This window comes from Tupaia chinensis, unplaced genomic scaffold (genome assembly GCF_000334495.1).
Source record: "Tupaia chinensis unplaced genomic scaffold, TupChi_1.0 Scaffold000085_1, whole genome shotgun sequence".
Taxonomy (NCBI): Eukaryota; Metazoa; Chordata; class Mammalia; order Scandentia; family Tupaiidae; genus Tupaia; species Tupaia belangeri.
In genome coordinates this window covers 2953862-2970938 of record NW_006159547.1, presented here as the reverse complement: position 1 = coordinate 2970938, position 17077 = coordinate 2953862, and the positions used below count along the sequence as shown (strand labels likewise).

Genomic DNA, 17077 nt, shown 5'->3' with positions numbered 1-17077 from the left:
GCGGCCGAGGTCTGGCACAGCGGGCAGCTGGGGTGGTCCCCGCCCACGCGCCATGCTCTCCCTCTTCGGACCCCTCTTCAGAGACCCGGCGGAGCTGTCGCCCGGATCCAGAAAGACGGTTTGGGGCTCTCAGGCTTGAGTCCAGACGTTCGTCGCTCCTGAAAACGAAAGAAGCACCCTTTCCCTCCACACTCACAAAGGTCACCTAGTAACCCGTGCCTCCCGTGACGCCTGGAAAAATAGGGATTCGACTTGGGGCTCCCTCCTAGAGAAACCCTTTTCTCACGGTCCCAGCCGGTCTCCTTGGTCTTGAATTAGTACTACATGAAGATGTACACGCTCCAAGCCCACACATACCCATCTACTGCACATTAATGTAACCCAGGAATTCAGAACTAAAGTATTCAGGGAAGTCAATGAAATGCGAACCCGATAAAATGACTAAAGTCATTTGTAAAAGAGTATGTTAGGGCTGTAAGGGGAAGTGGGGTTACTTCCTCGAAACAGTTGGCTGGTGGGACAATTTTAAGAAAGCATTTGTCTGTGTTTAGCTATTACGCACTGTAACTCTACACAGCTCAACGGAAGGTTTATTACTACTTGTTTCCTGTTAAAGCCCAATCAGCCAAAGACCACCGGGAAGAAACGTGTAGTTCCATATCAGACTTATTTGAAAATCAGGAGGAAATGTGGGATACCGCTGACAAAGGAAGGCGGAAGCCCCTTGTGAGCTTTAGTTTCCCGCCAAAGGAGTCCGGGGAGGTCTAGGGAGGTGTAGGGAGAACAGGGATCAGTTCTGGATTGCATGCTGTTGTGAGGCAGGATGAAGAAAAGCAGGGATTGAGGAGAGACTGGATGCTTTTATGAGGCTAGGGCAAGTTTAGTAAGTGCGTATTCCTAGTTAGAAATGAAAATAGTCAAGTGGACCTGGACTCACAGGTTAAGAATAGTAACCACTAAATGGGGTGAATATGGCATTGTATAGACGCTACATGGCAGTAGGGGAAAGATGGTTCTCGCTGTCCTCCCAGCACAACTGCTTTTATTCTGCTCAGTCCAAGCTGATTTTCATTCTTCTGATAGTCCTGGCCCAAACCAGGAATCATCGCGCAAAACCAGGTAGAATTTGGTTTCTGCCTTTGGAGCACCAGATTGCTTTCAGACACATGTTAACACTTAGACGTTATTTTCACTTCAATATTTCCATTTTCATCTTGCCCCTTTCTTACCTGTACATCATAAATTTACCAAGAATGGAGCCAAAATGAGAGTAAAGAAAGAAAACTGAGCGAGAAAGTTGAGATGTGGCAAAAAGAAAGTGTTGAATAAAGTGAAAGAGCGAAGAAACTAGACACAGAGAAAAGGAGAAAATGTTTTCTGGGTGCCCATGTAGCAGAAGCGTTGGTGCAGGTGTATAAGCAGTATTCATAAAATGGAGATGTTTAACCTTCCCAGTGATCCTGGGTTTATAGAGGTCATAAATGGAAAGATCAAGAGCCAAATGCAGCCATGGTTCATTTGGGTTACCTGGTAGTGTTCAAAATATATTTGAATTAGATACCAAAAATTCAATAATTTGGGAAATTTCACTATAGAATCTAGATTCCTGGTTCATCTGAAAATATGAGATGGGTCTTCTTGCTCACTTGCTACTAGACCTATGGCCTGCTTTACCTGTTTTCATTGCCTACCTGGCTGCTGTAGACATTTTTATTTGTGACTTCTGAGAATTCTGCAACTTATACAGAAAATACAAAAAGTAACTGAGAAAAGCTGAAACAACTCCACCACAGTCTGTGTTTGCCTTACTTACTACGACTGAAATAGTCATTAAATGAAGACCTGAAGAAAGAAACCAGGGGCAAGACCTTGTTAGAGAAGAATTGTAAAAAGTACTTAGAAGCAGACAGATTGGAAGGAATGGGGCACTGTTGCATAAATATGGTTTCATATGTAACTTAGAGACTACTGGAGCAAAAGACAGCATTAGAGATTATCCAGTTCTAGTTCAACTCTGTCATTTCACAAATGGGAAAATCATGGTTGGAAAACTGAAGAAATCCTCTTAAAGTCACTGAAATAAGTAATAACAGAATCATGTCTGGAAGCCTCCTGAATTTTCTCCATCCACTGTACTTATCTCTACCCCATATTTCTTCTTTTGTAATTATCCTCAACAAATTATTATTTGCTCCATTTTAAATTTTCATTGTAGTAAAAATATTTAACATGAGACCTACCTTTTCATGCATCATACGGTATTTTTTTTTTAACCATAGACACAGTTTTGTTCAGCAAATCTCTAGAACTTACTCATTTTACACACGCAGAACTTTTTACCTGTTAAATAACTCCTCCCTGTCTTCCCCCCAAACCTGGTCCCTGGCAACCACCATTCTATTCTCTTTTTCAGTTTGACTATTTTCAAATACTTTGTGCAAGTGGAATTGAGCAGTATCTGTCCTTCCATGACTGTCTTATTTCACCTAACATTTCATCCCCATTCTCAGATATGGCAGGATTTCACATGCATATGTCACTTCGTCTTTGTTCACCTGTCCGTGGACACTCAGGTTGTTTCCATACCTTGGCTACTGTGAGTAATGTTGCGATGAACACGGGAGTGCATGTTATCTCATCCAGATCCCGATTTCAGTTCTTTTGACTATCCAGAAAAGGGATTGGTGGATTAAAAAGGTAGTTTTGGGGTTTTTCTAAATAGTTATTTTATTTAACTTTAATTTGACCAGAAAGGGACAGAGAGAGAGAGAAAGAGAGACAGTGAGAGAGAAAGTGAGAAAGCAAGCTGCCAGGTCTAGGACTCGAACTGTGGTCAGCCATGTGGGGGTCCAGTGCCCTTAACCACCATACCACCTGTCAGCCAAATATGGTAGTTTTGTTTTCATCTTTTGAGGAACCCCTGTACTATTTTTCATAGCAACATACCATTTTGAATTACCTACAACAATGTGCAAAGGCTCCAATATTTCCACACCTTTACCAACATTTATCTTTTGTGTGTGTGTGTGTGTTTTTTTTTAAATACTAGTCATGCTAACAGGCATGAGATAATATCTTGTGGTTTAGATTTGCATTTCCCTGGTGATTAGTTGAACTTTTTCTCATATATCTATTGTCTTTGGTATGCTTCTTTGGAGAAATGTCTACTTACATCCTTTGCCCATTTTAAAATCAGGTTATCTAGAGGCTATTTTTTCAACTGAATTTAGGAGTTCATTTTATATTTTGGGTATTAACACTTTATCAGATATATGATACGTGAATATTTTCTCCCATTCTGTAGATTGTATTTTCACTTTCTTGACTCTTTCCTTTGCCGTGCAGAGGCTTTTTTTGTTTGATGTAATCTTGCTTGTCTAATTTTATTTTTGTTGCTTATACAGTATCCAAGAAATCATTACCAAGTCCAGTGTTATGAACCTTTTCACCTATGTTTTCTTGTAGGAGTTTTAAAATGCCAGGTCTTACATTTCAGTCCGTAATCTATTTTGAGTTGATTTTTGTGTATTGGGGAAGACAGTGTCCAATTTTAGGGGGGTTTGTTTTGTTTTGTTTGTTTTTTGGCATGTGAATATCCACTTTTCTGAGTACTAATTGTGAAAGAAACAGTCCTTTTCCCTTTATGTATCCTTAGCACCCTTATCAAGAATAAATTGACCACATACAAGTGGGTTTATTTTGGGGTTCTCTATTCTGCTATATTGGTCTATGTGTCTTTCTTTATGCCTGTACCATATTGTTTTAATTACTATAGCTTCATAATATATTTTAAAATCAGGAAGTCTGATGCTTCCAGCTTTGTTATTTCTCAAGATTGTTTTGTTTATTCGAAATCTTTTGGGATCCCATATGAATTTTAAGATTTTTTTCTGTTTCCGTAAAAATGTGCCAGTAGGATTTTTTAATCGGTACATGAGTTTCAGTACTATGGTCATTTTAGCAGTATTCTTCCAATCTATGAGCATAGGATGTCTTTCCACTCATGTATGTCTTCTTGAATGTCTTTCAACAATGATATGTAGTTTTTAGCAAACAAGTTTTTCACCTCCTTGGTTACATGTAATCCTAACTATTCCTTTTTTTATTAATTGTCAAAGGACATGTGCACTCATGAGAGAAAAAGAAAACACCTCCCAAGGGTGTGGCCATGCCACAAACCCCTTACTCCATTTCTTCCTCCTGTTAGGATTCAGGGCATGTACCCAAGTGAGTCTAGCTTGTCTTTCAAGCCTGCAGGGTCAAGATTCAAACCACAGTCAGACATAGAGGATATAGATCCCAGAGCACAGTACATAACTACTGTGCCACAGGGTCAGCCCAGTATTTTTTTTTAAGTTGTATTAATTTTACTCATGATCGAATGTATGAGCATATACATGAGAGAGAGAGAAAAAAAAGTTCCCTAATGGGGTCTCATCATACCATGATCCCTCTTCTTTTATTTTAAAGAATTACTTTATTGAACTTTATTGATTTATTTTAATTTGACCATAGAGGGGGGACAGAGAGAGAGAGAGAAAGTGAGAAAGCAAGCCACCAGGTACAGGACTCGAACCACCCACAGTCAGCCATGTGGGAGTCCAGCATGTCCAACCACCACTCCCCCTACCAGTCTCAACCATGATCTCTCTTCTCTTGCCCTCCAACTTGTCAGGATCTTGGGCATGCACACAGGCACCTGTGTTTTCAGGCTAACCCGTTCAGCCATAGGACTTTCAGCACTGAAGCTCACTTTGCTGCTGTCTGCACTACGAGGCTTGGCCATTCTATTCTTTTTGATGCTACTGTATATAGAATTGATTTCTTAATTTCTTTTTAGTCAATAGTTAGTGTATATAAACACAACTGACTTTTGTAGGCTGATTTTGCATCCTACAACTTTACTATATGCCTTATTCTAACATTTAACAATACAAACAGTATTATGTATTAAATATTTATTCTCTGTCAATATCAGAATCAGTAACCACAACGTAGTCAGAGGCACCTTTTAAGATTCCATTCAGATTATTTGGGCCAGTAAGGTACAGTTCTGGAATCATAGCACTTTGAGTTCTACTCAACTTATTAATGGTAAAGTTTTCCTTTAAGCCGTTCCACAGTTTATGTCTCATTGGAATCATGGACTCTAGAACTACATAAAATACTGACTATTTAGAACTGGGATGAGGCATAGGGGTTGCTATTTTAATAAAAGAAAGCAAGCACACATAATGATACTCTAGAATCCTACTTTAAATGAAGTGTGGAAAAATTTTTTGCACTTATACTCTATATGAATCATTGATGTAGAAAAATCAAACTGGAGAATTAAAGAAAATATGTGGAATTTGGTATGCATAATTATCAAGTTCAAGGAAGGTTCCTTATTCATTCCTTCACACCCTCTGACACTGAATAGAACTGACCTATGTAACTAAACAGATAATGTGAAAAAAATGAGAAGACTATAATGCTTATTTGGTGGCTCTTTTCTATAGTTTCAGCTATCTTCCAGTTTTGTAATACTCTTCTCCTTGCGCTGAGTCCCTTCATCCCAAGGATTACTGATAATCTCTGCATGCCTACCATCACGCACAGTAACAGTACTTTCACTAATACATCTTTGTTTGGACCATTGTCTTGGTTCATTATTGGGTTGCTGACAGAAGTACCTGAAGCTAGATAATTTATATAGAATACAGAGGTTTATTTGTAAAACTCGTGATTTTGGTGGCTAGAAAAGTCCAAAGACATCATGGAAGACAGAACTTTAAGCAGAGCAGACAGTGGTCTGTATAAGTTTCTCTCTTGTGCTGGTCTCATTATCTCTGCTTATAAACCCACTAGAACTCAATAATAGGAACTCTGGTTTAATGAACTTATCACATCCAAAGACCTCACCCTAGGACACCATGGAGAAATTGTATTTTCACTTAATACCTTTACAATTCAACCAAGTCCTAACGCATGGATTTTGTGGGAATATGTAAACCATAGCAACCAAGGAGAAGAATTCTGTTACTTCTAGGCACCATTACTGATACACATTTTGTGTGCTAGTCAGATGCTTCATATGCATTTTTAGTCTAAATATGATGTCCAAGTTACAGGTGCTATTGTTATCTTCCTTTTACAGGTGAGTTAACTCTTTACAGAGTTAACATAATGGCTACATACGATTGCACCAGAGAGTCTGCAGACATCTACACAGTAAGTGGTTTATAAACAATGATGTGTCAACAATTCCTAAAATCAAACATGGAGATAACAGCTAATAGGCCATAAGACTGATATATGCTAGTTGATTATATGCTTGGATGAAAAAAATACACTTTTCTTGCTTTAAAGAAAGAAAAGGCCAATGGTGGCATGATGGTTAAGGTGCTAGGACCAGCTGGGCTGGCGGTGATGTGATGGTTAAGGCACTGAATTCCCACATGGCTAGCCATGGTTTGAGTCCTGGAGCCAATGGTGGAAAACCACATCAGGTGTGTGTGTCTTCATGTCCAAAGTTCTGAGAGGAGAATGAAGTAGAAGGGATTACAGCATGACCATCCCCTCTAGGGGGTGATTTCTCACTTTCCCTCTCTCTTCTATATATCTCTCTGGCAAATGCACAAACCCTATAGCAAAAATTGGGGCTAGCAGGTGGCATGGTGGTTAAGGATGCTAGACTCTCGCATGGTGAACCAAAGTTCAAGTCATGGACCTGATGGCTTGCTTTCTCACTTTCCCTCTCTCTCTCCATTTCTCTCTGGTCAAATTGGAGAATAATAATAATAATAAATAGAGTTAAAATAATTCTTTAAAAAATTAATGAATTTTTTAATAAAAAAGAGCAAACTTTCCTATCAGGGCTTCATTAGGATAGCATGGATATATAGTACAGACAGTGACTGGGCCACTTCCAGACTGTTCCCCAGCATTGCCGTCCTTGACCTTTTCCCCTAGGTCCAGTTCATCTCTGGAGAGATATATCCTGGTTAGTTTATTTTCCCTATGATTATTACAAAAGGAACCAAGGACACTTCTCTCATTGGCTTATTTACACTTACGTGTCAAACTGAGAGACGACAACGTAACTGTAGTTGGCTCAATTGCTTTATCTCATTTAGGAGGCAGTTTGATAAGTCAAAACATTTTCTATCAAGATTTTCCAGACTACTAGTCAGACTAGCTGGGATTGAATCCCAGTTCTATCATCTTAATTCCTGTGACCTGAGAAAAGTTATATAAGTTCTCTGGCTATAATAAGCTTGCATAGTTGTCATATCATTTCTCTTCTCTTTTTCTCAGGTTTAGATGACTCTGACAAACATTTCATTTGCTATACAGCATGGGTGACTTTTTTTAACTTTCTTTCCTCCAATTGGAGTCCAGTCTGGTTTCCACTCTTAGTTTCTGTTATCATCTTCTGTTTTCTTTTCTGTACCTCATGAAAACAGGAGGGAAGAGAAAGGCTTGGGAGGTATTATCTAAGCAAGCAAGATACAGGCTGCATTAGAAAACCTGGATTCTGCTCTCTTTGTTAAGTTTCAGTTCACTCCATCTAGGTGAGAATTTTCTCTCATTCTCATGGTGGGATATCCTCAGATATCAGATAGTTTCTCAGTACAACTTGGGATGAGTAGCTGGATAATGGGGCAAAGTTAGGAGCTAAGTTCATTTATACTTCTCCACTTGTTTTAGAATGCTATGTCTTTGTGTGCTTGCTAGCATTTTCTTTTTCTTTTTCTTTTCTTTTTTTTGGAGAGGTTTTTGCTATAGGGCACGTGTGCTCACCAGAAAGACAAGAGAGAGACAGAGAGACAGAAAGCGAGAAATCACCCCCCCAGGGGGGGCATGGCCATGCCACAGTCCCCTCTCCTCCATTCTCCTCTCTGGATCTTGGACAGCCTCCTCCTACTGGTCCCCCTTATTTTATTTTTCTAAGATTGATCTCAAATTCAGCTTTTGGGATATTTATTGTTAGATTGGTTCATCATGGGGAGGTACTGGGGAATTAGAGATTTCCAAACATATATACAGACAAATTTACATAAATATCAGAAAATTCAGGGACATCCCAAGCATGATCCATGGGCCCCAGGTAAAAAAAATTCCTGATTGTGATAAGTTATAGTTTCAGTTCTTGACTACTGTACTTAACCAATAAAAAGACTTCCCTAGGGCCAGCCCTGTAGCCTAGTGTTTAAGGTAGATGGATCCCATGACTAATTGTATGGTTTGCATCCTGAACAGGGTGGACTGGAAAACATACAGGGTGCATGTGTGGGTGGGCCCCTAAATCTGAAAGAAATGGAAGAGAAGGGATTATGGTGTGACTAAACTTCACTGGGGGGGAGGGGTGCTTTCTTCCTCTCTTTCTGTTTCTCTGTCTCTCTCTGGTGAGAGTACATGCCCTCTGGAAATTAAAAAAGAAAAAGAAAAGACTATTTCATGTATGCCAGGTGGGAATATACAGATCAGCTAGGGCTGGCTAGAGCTGGGGAAGAATTATACAATCAAGATCCTGTTGGGAACCAGCAGTTAGCGTAATGGCTATGTCGCTGGACTCCCACGTAGTCGACCGCGGTTCGTGTCCCGGACCCGGTGGCTTAAAACTCATGCCGGGCGCGTGTGCGTGCGTGCCCAAGATCCCGAGAGGAGAATGGAGGAGAAGGGATTGCGGCGTGACCATCCCCCCTGGGGGGTGATTTCTCGCTTTCTGTCTCTATGTCTCTCTCTGTCTGTCTGGCGAGCGCACGCGCCCTACAGTGAAAAATCTCTCCAAAAAAAAAAAAAAAAAAGATCCTGTTGGGGATATTGTCTCTCTGTCTATCTCTTTCTCTATCTTATGCATGCACACTCATTGAAGATATAAATAAACTTTTTAAAAACTTTTTAAAGAAAAGGACTTCAGGAAATCATCTAGGTTATCCTACTGTTTTCAGACAAAATAATCTTTAGTAAATGTGGTTTAGAAGTGCTTTCTCACTTTCTCTCTCTGGTGAGTGGTGTGCCCTATAGCAAATAAATAATTTATTTATTTTTTTAAAGAAACAATACCGGGTTCTGGTTTTATAGCTAATTAACTGTATTATCTTTATCATTTATTTAATTTCTCAGCCTCAGTTTTGTCATCTGTAAAATAAAGGGCTTGGAAACTTCAACGTTTCTCTCTCTCTTTCTCTTAAGATTCTCTCTTTCTTTTATGAGCAAGATAAATATATAGAGAAAGTCCCCTCAATAGGCTAAGAGGCTCCTGAGCCTGTGATCTACACCCAGCCTTCCACCAGCCCCAGATCCCGGGCAAACTTTCTGCAACTGCCTCACAGAGAATCATGGTTCACTCCTGCACCACCATCTGGTCCCCAAAACTTCCTCTCATCTCTGTGAGTCTAATAGTAATAATACCATCTAGATAAAAATAATTTTTTAAAATTTATTTTTAACTGCCAGAGGTTGAGGGAGAGTAGAGAAAGCACCCTCCATGAAGTGTGGTCATTTTGTAATCTATTTTTCACCATTTCTCTATCCAGTAGGAATTTGGGGCATGGTGTGCTCACATACACGCTTGGCATGTTTTTCAAGCAACCATGGCCAGAATTCAAAGAGCAGTCAGCCATATGGAATTTGGCTCTCTTAACCACTAGGCTACAGAGCTATCCCTAATAATTTCCTTTTAAATTATAATGAAAAGTCCACAATCTCTGCAATTAATCTTTACTCTGTTTTGTCTGTGACAGTTTTTATTATCAGAAAATTTTCCTGATTTCTATCCTCAATCCTTCACATTGTAGTCTTATTTTTCCTCAGTCCTCTTAATATTCTCTTTCTCGTTCTTACCTAAATCATTTCCAGGCAGGTTAAGTCTTACTAGTGAAACCAAAGGAGGAACTTCCGTCAATTAAAACCTTTTTTCCCACTTTTAAATCATTAATGTGCTTGGTAAATGAGACGAGACCTAGTACTAGCACCCAAAGGCAGGTCATGAGATATTCTGTTTCTCAGATAAGGGGAGCTAAACTGCTGTAGCTGCAGTATCTGGTACTGTTCACTCCTTTATTCTAGATTATACCTTTCTAAGCTTCACTCAGAGAAAAGGTGGCATGGCTAAAGATACCACATTAAAAGAATAAAATAAATATGCAAATACGTGATCTGAATTTAGGGGCATAGTCCATTTTGGGCATCAGCACTGAGTTGCCACACCCTCAAATTTCCACAGGATCCTATTCAGAACACCTGCCCACCTAAAAAAAATCAACCATTTTTTTTCTATATCTTTTTGATTTTTTGAAGAATCAGTTCTTTAGGGGGCCCGGCAGGTGGTGTAGTGCTTGAGGCATTGGATTACTATATGACTGATTGCAATTCGTGTCCTGAACCTGGTGTCTTGCTTTCTCACTTTCTCTCTCTCTCTCTCTCTGGTAAGTGCATGTGCCTGTAGCAAATTAAAACAATAATAATAATAATAATAAATTAAATAATTATTTTAAAAATTAGTTCTTTAATTCTAGAAGTAATAATTACACCTACTTTTAACTTTTTAAGTAATAAGTTAAGACATACAGTTGAAACTAACTCTCTTTTTCTTCTCACTCATCCCAACAGTTCCTAGAGTTGATCAGGGTTACTCATACTCTTCCCCCCAAATCTTCAAATATCTTTAAAATGTGATATCTTAACTGTGCTAGTTCACATTTGGCTTTCTTTCACTTAAGAATTTATCATAGGCGAGACCAGCAGTTAGTGTAATGACTATGTTGCTGGACTCCCATGTAGTCGACCGTGGTTTGAGTCCCAGACCTGGTGGCTTAAACTCATGTGGGGCGCATGTGCGTGTGTGCCCAAGATCCAGAGAGGAGAATGGAGGAGAAGAGATTGCAGCGTAGCCATCTCCCCTGGAGTGTGATTTCTTGCTTTCTGTCTCTCTGTCTCTGTCTTTCTGGCTAGTGCACACGCCCTATAGCAAAAACCTCTCCAAAAAAAGAAAAAAAAAAAGAATTTATCTCACTGTGGCAGCATTTATAGTTTTATTTTACTCTATTTAATGACTTACTTAGTATCCTCCTGGATCCTTGTATATCAGTACATTTTTGGTCTTAAGTGACGGAAGACTTGACTAAAAGCACCTTACATTAAAGGACCTTTATTACTTTTTAGAACAAGAAGTGCTGAGTCAGTTCAATTCACCATTTTAGCAATGTCATGAAGATTCAAGTATTTTCAAGATCAGCTCAACAGCTCAGTAATGTCAGCAATCAGAGTCCTGCCTCTGTTCTGCTACTCCTAGATGAAGGTGAGAAATCCTGTTCTCAACATGGCTGCAACAGCTCTAGATACTATTCATCACGTAGCAGCAACCACAAGCAAAAAAAAGGACTGTTCCTCCTCATGTGCCTCTTCTTTGAATAGAGGAACATTTGCAGGTCACATTGTTCACCATTCAACTACATATCCAATGCTAAAATTAATCTTTGGCAAAGGAAATGAGACCACCATGAGTAGCTTATACAAGGGATTAGCAAACAATGTCTTCTGGGCCAAATTTGGCCCATTGCTTGTTTTTTGGTTTTTTTTTTTTTTTTTGGAGAGGTTTTCGCTATAGGGCGCGTGCGCTCACCAGACAGACAGAAAGAGACAGAGAGACAGAAAGCGAGAAATCACCCCCCAGGGGGGATGGTCACGCCACAATCCCTTCTCCTCCATTCTCCTCTTGGGATCTTGGGCACGCACGCACACGTGCCCAGCGTGAGTTTTAAGCCACTGGGTCTGGGACGCGAACCGCAGTCGACTACGTGGGAGTCCAGCGACATAGCTATTACACTAACTGCTGGTTCCCCCCCCCTTTTTTTTCGTTTATGTGTTTTTGTGTGCCTGTGAGCTATGGGTTTTATCTTTTTAAGTGGTTGAAAAGAATCAAAAGCATAATAATTTTTTTTTTTTTGGAGAAATTTTCACTGTAGGGTGCGTGCGCTCGCCAGACAGACAGAGAGAGACATAGAGACAGAAAGCGAGAAATCACCCCCCCCAGGGGGGATGGTCACGCCGCAATCCCTTCTCCTCCATTCTCCTCTCGGGATCTTGGGCACGCACGCACACGCGCCCGGCGTGAGTTTTAAGCCACCGGGTCCGGGACACGAACCGCGGTCGACTACGTGGGAGTCCAGCGACATAGCCATTACGCTAACTGCTGGTTCCCAAAAGCATAATAATTTTTTGACATAGGGAAATTATATAGAATTCAAAGTTCAGTGACCATAACAAAGGTTTAGGTATAATTTTTAAATGCTTTCAGGTCAGCCTGTGGTGTGGCGGTTACGTGAGCCAGGTCTTACTTAACTGACTACGCAGTTCAAGTCTTGAACCCAGCAGTTTGAGAAAAATGCCGGGCATGTGTGCCCAAAATCCTGAGGGGAGGAAGGAGGAGAAAGGATTGCAGTGTAGCCATTCCCCTGGGAGGTACATTCTCACTTTCTCTCTCTCTCTCTCTCTCTCTCTCTCTCTCTGTCTCTCTTAGGCAAGTGCACACATCTGAAGCAAATTAAAAAATAATCTATGTCTGATTCCTCCCCTCTCAAGCATCTCCAGCCACCTCAAGTATATAACTGTTCCTCCTTCCATTGTGAAACAATTAAAATTCAAGACTTTTCCTGTCTCTTCAGTTTAATCCAAGCAGTAACCTCTAGCTAAAACACTCTTATTTCAGGTCCATCTGGACAATTTTTTAGGTGAAACTTTAAGATGTAACTCGTGTTATTTTCTCTGAAAAACCTTATAGGATCATGTTTGGGTCTCTACCCTTACTTTGTTGTCTTTGCTTGAGTTCCCTAAAAAGAAAAACATAAAAAAGGACTTCCTTACATTCACTTATTTTGAGATGTAATACCATAGAAAAAGAGTTGGGAGTAGGAGACAGGAGTAAACCAAGATAAGGAGAAAAATCAATGCATAGTTACTTCTTTGATTTAGTTATGTTTCTCTTCTTTCTTTTTCTTTTTTTTTTTTTCTTTTACCAGAGCACACATGCACTTGGAGAGAGAAAGAGAAAAAAGTGAGAAATCACTATTCCACCCACATGGAGAATGATTATGCTACAACTCTTCTCTATTTCTCCCTCCTTTTGAGATTTTTAGCATACACACACAGACACAGACATACACACACACACACACACACACACACACACACACAGTGTGTTTTTCAAGCCACCAGGTCCAGGACTCGAACACACAGTCAACCAGGTGAAATCCAGCCACCCTAACCAACATACCACGGGCTGGCCCAAAATGGTTTTCTTTATAGGCAATGGGGTCTCCTCCTACTGAATAGCTTCTGAGGGGTCAAATTTCAGAATTATTTCCCCAGGGGGAAAAAGGCATGATCTCATCCCCCATTGCTCTATGGTTGCCCCAGGGAGGTTTCACTCTATTATACTTCCATGTTTGCATTGCAAAGAAGCCTCAGGATAGAAAGCAAGAGATAGTTGGTGCAATTATCAGATGTCATCTTGGCTCAGTTGGTAGCTATGAATCTTAAATTTAGGGCATGAGATACCTGATATACTCCACAGTCTTTATTGCCCATGTCTGCTATTAGTTTGCTTTGTATGGAGTTCTGCAAAAGATTAAACAGGAGTGTTAGAGGAATAAGCAACAGTCCCTGATGGTGTAATTAGTCTCAAGGCCATGTTTGATACTCATCCTCTTACTCCCACTACTACTTGAGTTAGGTTGCTTTCCTGGTGAGTAGTCCAGTTCTTCACCCTGAAGGGGCAGGAGCCCTTAGCTGCTTGAGCTATATTGGATAAAGACTGTTGTATTTGCACATTTATGGTTATCATTGGATATGGCTGCACTAAGAACTAGAAACGGAAGCACCATGCTAGTTATTGTTTAACCAGATCCCACTGGCATGATGTCATTGGATAGCATGGTATTCTGTGAAATGCCAAGTTGATCAACAACCAATAGTCCCTGTATACTGTGACAGAGAGCAGGAAAATTAACATAGTCCTTAGGCAAGCAGTAAGTGTGTACTGTTTTCTTTCTCAATATAAGGTAAATTGTTTGCTTTTTTTTCTAATAAGCATTGAAAAAGTCCTATTCACTAGAGTAATAACCATATACCAAGAGCTAAAAGCTATGCTGCTTTATGCTAATAGATACAGACCTAAAGACACAGAGCAGCTCTGACTGGGATATCCTTAGATTAAGTTTGCAATGGTCCATCATCATTTGCTATGAAGAATCTGGTTTCTTCAGTGGCTAAGCAAGTTAAATAGGTGAATGCAACAGAAATATGATGGGTACTCACACATCTTTTTGTTAAGTCTTTGAAGATGATGCTAACAGCTATATTTCCTCTCAGGATTGTATTCGGTCTGAATCACTATCTTAGCTAGTGAGGATGTGTAGTTTCAGGGGCTTTCACTGGATCTTCCTACCATAACAACTCTTTCTTTCTTTCTTTCTTTCTTTCTTTCTTTCTTTCTTTCTTTCTATTTTTGCTATAGGGCAAATGCACTCACCAGAGAGACAGAAAATGAGAAATAACCCCTGGGGGGATGGCCATGCCACAATCCCTTCTCCTCCATTCTCCTCTCAGGATTTTGGGCACGCATGCACACACACCCAGCGTGAGATTTAAACTGCTAGATCCAAAATTTGAACTGTAGTCGACCACGTTGAGTCCAGCAATGTAACTATTTCTGCCATCTGCTGGTCTCAACTATCATAACTCTTAGGAAGCCAAGGCAAGGGTTCACCAGTTGCTAAGTGTACCTACTCTGATTGTTCACTTGGAAACTAGGGAGGTAGGCAGAGGTGGGTGTGGCTCCATTGGATCACTGTGAGATGAATTTGGACCATATGGTCTCCATGAACTCTCACTTTTCCTAGAGGTTCTGACAGTCCTTTTGGTTTCTTAGTACTGGGATCAGCTCAGACCCTGTATCCCATAAACCTGGAAATGCCTTTTGTCAATGTACAGTTTTTCCACAAGTGGTTGCATGTCCTTTCGGGGAATGACTAGGGACTATGTAGTATATATACTTATGTCAGAGAATAGGATATTTTGATATACAGGGTATTTACTTAGCTTCCTCTTCAAACGATGAGTTCTGGGTCTGAGAACTCAATCTGTAAACTGAGTGAGAGGTTGCCACTTTCCATTGAGACAGCTGGTATCATAGCCTTCTGCTCACCAGCTGTCGATGTTTTCTGATTATACATATAGGTCAAACAACACCATAGTGGATGCTCATTTAACTTGCCCCAAGGAACTCTATAGTCTATTAGCCATTATCACAGAGCCCTGTGGGTGAAGGCATTCTGGATGCCACTCTGGCTTTGCAGCTTGTTATTGTAATTATGTCTACTTTCCTCTGACAATGAAGTGCTGCCATCTGGCCTCTGCTATTCTGGGATCTTATTAATCCAGTTGGTATTAGGAAGTCCAGTTTCACAATTACCCCTCCTGTTGTCAACTATAATGGATACCTACCACTGAGTTTCTCATAGATATGAATAACGCCCTCACCAGTACTGAAGCCATATGGGAAGGTCCTGATCTCACATCCTGAAGTCTCAATATGAGCACCAGGCATATACATGCATGCCCATGAGGCCGGGTTTACATCGTGGCATGAAGATCCTGCTGGAGGTACCTGTCTCTCTGTGTGTCTCTCTCTTGTGAAAGAAAAAAATTATTATTTTTTAAAAAGAAATAGTAAAAGTTAAAAGATTAAAAAAAACTGTACAAGGGAGTAAGAAAAAAACAGGTTAATGGAAAATTAGTATTATTTTTTAAAAAACATGGATCTCAAAAATTTTTGTGCCAAAATAAACCTGTACTTTAATTCCACTTTTCATTAACTTTTTGAAGTCTCCTCATATATACTCTGGAATTTACGATAATGGCCACATACAAAAAGAATGCAAATAGGCCAAGAAAAGATAAAACAGAAATAGTTGTTTAAGTAAAAGGAATACAGATAGAATTATCTGGAAATGGATAATAATAAATTTCTATTCAATAAAAGCAACAACAAAACAAAACAAGAGTTGATGTCCTATCCTATTCATGTGCCAACACTTGGGACGTCATTTTGTACCTGTTAAAAACCTTTACCAGAGTAAAGCCTTAGTGCTGTGGTGGCCATCTCTCCCAGCAACCAGGGAGAGCCCACCTGAGAAGGAGCCCATGTGCAGAGAAAAGCAGGGGGAGCTGGAGGATAAGACAGTCTTGAAAAGTCAGCTCTGACCTCTTTGATACCTAGGAATTGTTAATTCCTCAATTTCCTTCTCCATAAGGTGGTTTTTTTTTTTTTTTTGCCTTCACTAATTTGAGTCAGGCTTGTGAACTTGCAATGAAAAGGCACCACTACCACCATTAAACAGAAACTAAAACAGTTGGTTTGTCACACTCAGGAGTGTCTCAGTGTTGGATGTCTTGAATTCAATTAAAGGTAATTAGGTCCTTTGCTTAATCTTTGAGTGGCATTCCCCTATTCAAACTCCCCACTACTAGTGATTTTCTCTCTGCATTTGACTATTGCCTCTTGTTTCTTTTACAGCTGCACTTGAAATCTGGGCCAATCCCAGCTTTTTCGTTTTACACACGGCATAATCATTTTGTTTCTAACCTCTTTCACATATAACCTTTCAAAAGCTGCTTTCTGTGTTGTTGGCATTGAGCCAATTTATCCTCTACAAATTTTGTATTTCTAAGCCTTAAGGTTACAACAAGCCATATTGTTGTGCAGCTTCTTATACAGGATGTGAATTTAAAGAGAACGTGAGTCTCTGAGACTGCAATTCTCAGGTATTAAAAATAACAATACAGAGGCAGAAGAAGCCGGGCCTTCAGAAGAAGGTTTCACATGGCTCCAGCAAACTAGATTTTTCAGCGAATGAAGATTTTCTACTGATAATTCAGCCTCCAACAAACAAGCTAGCGGTAGGGAACCCCCCACCCACACCCCCAGCCTTCTATCTCTGTTTCTCTGTCTCAGTTCCTGTCTCTCCCTCTTCTGTCTCCCCCCCCCCTTTTTTTTTTTTTTTTTTTTTTTTTTTTTTTTTCTCTTTTT

General features: G+C 40.0%; 1 long non-coding RNA gene across 2 annotated transcripts; it reads left to right on the top strand.

Moving 5' to 3' along the window:
* The first annotated feature begins 5944 nt into the window (after nt 1–5944).
* On the top strand, nt 5945–16882 carry LOC102468950 (uncharacterized). 2 transcript variants are annotated; one of them, XR_333732.3, is made up of 4 exons: nt 5945–6213; nt 11152–11287; nt 15510–15651; nt 16565–16882. It is a non-coding gene; the product is annotated as an uncharacterized LOC102468950 (long non-coding RNA). The 2 variants fall into 2 exon arrangements; XR_003548466.1 differs by lacking the exon at nt 11152–11287.
* Nucleotides 16883–17077: the final 195 nt, after the last annotated feature.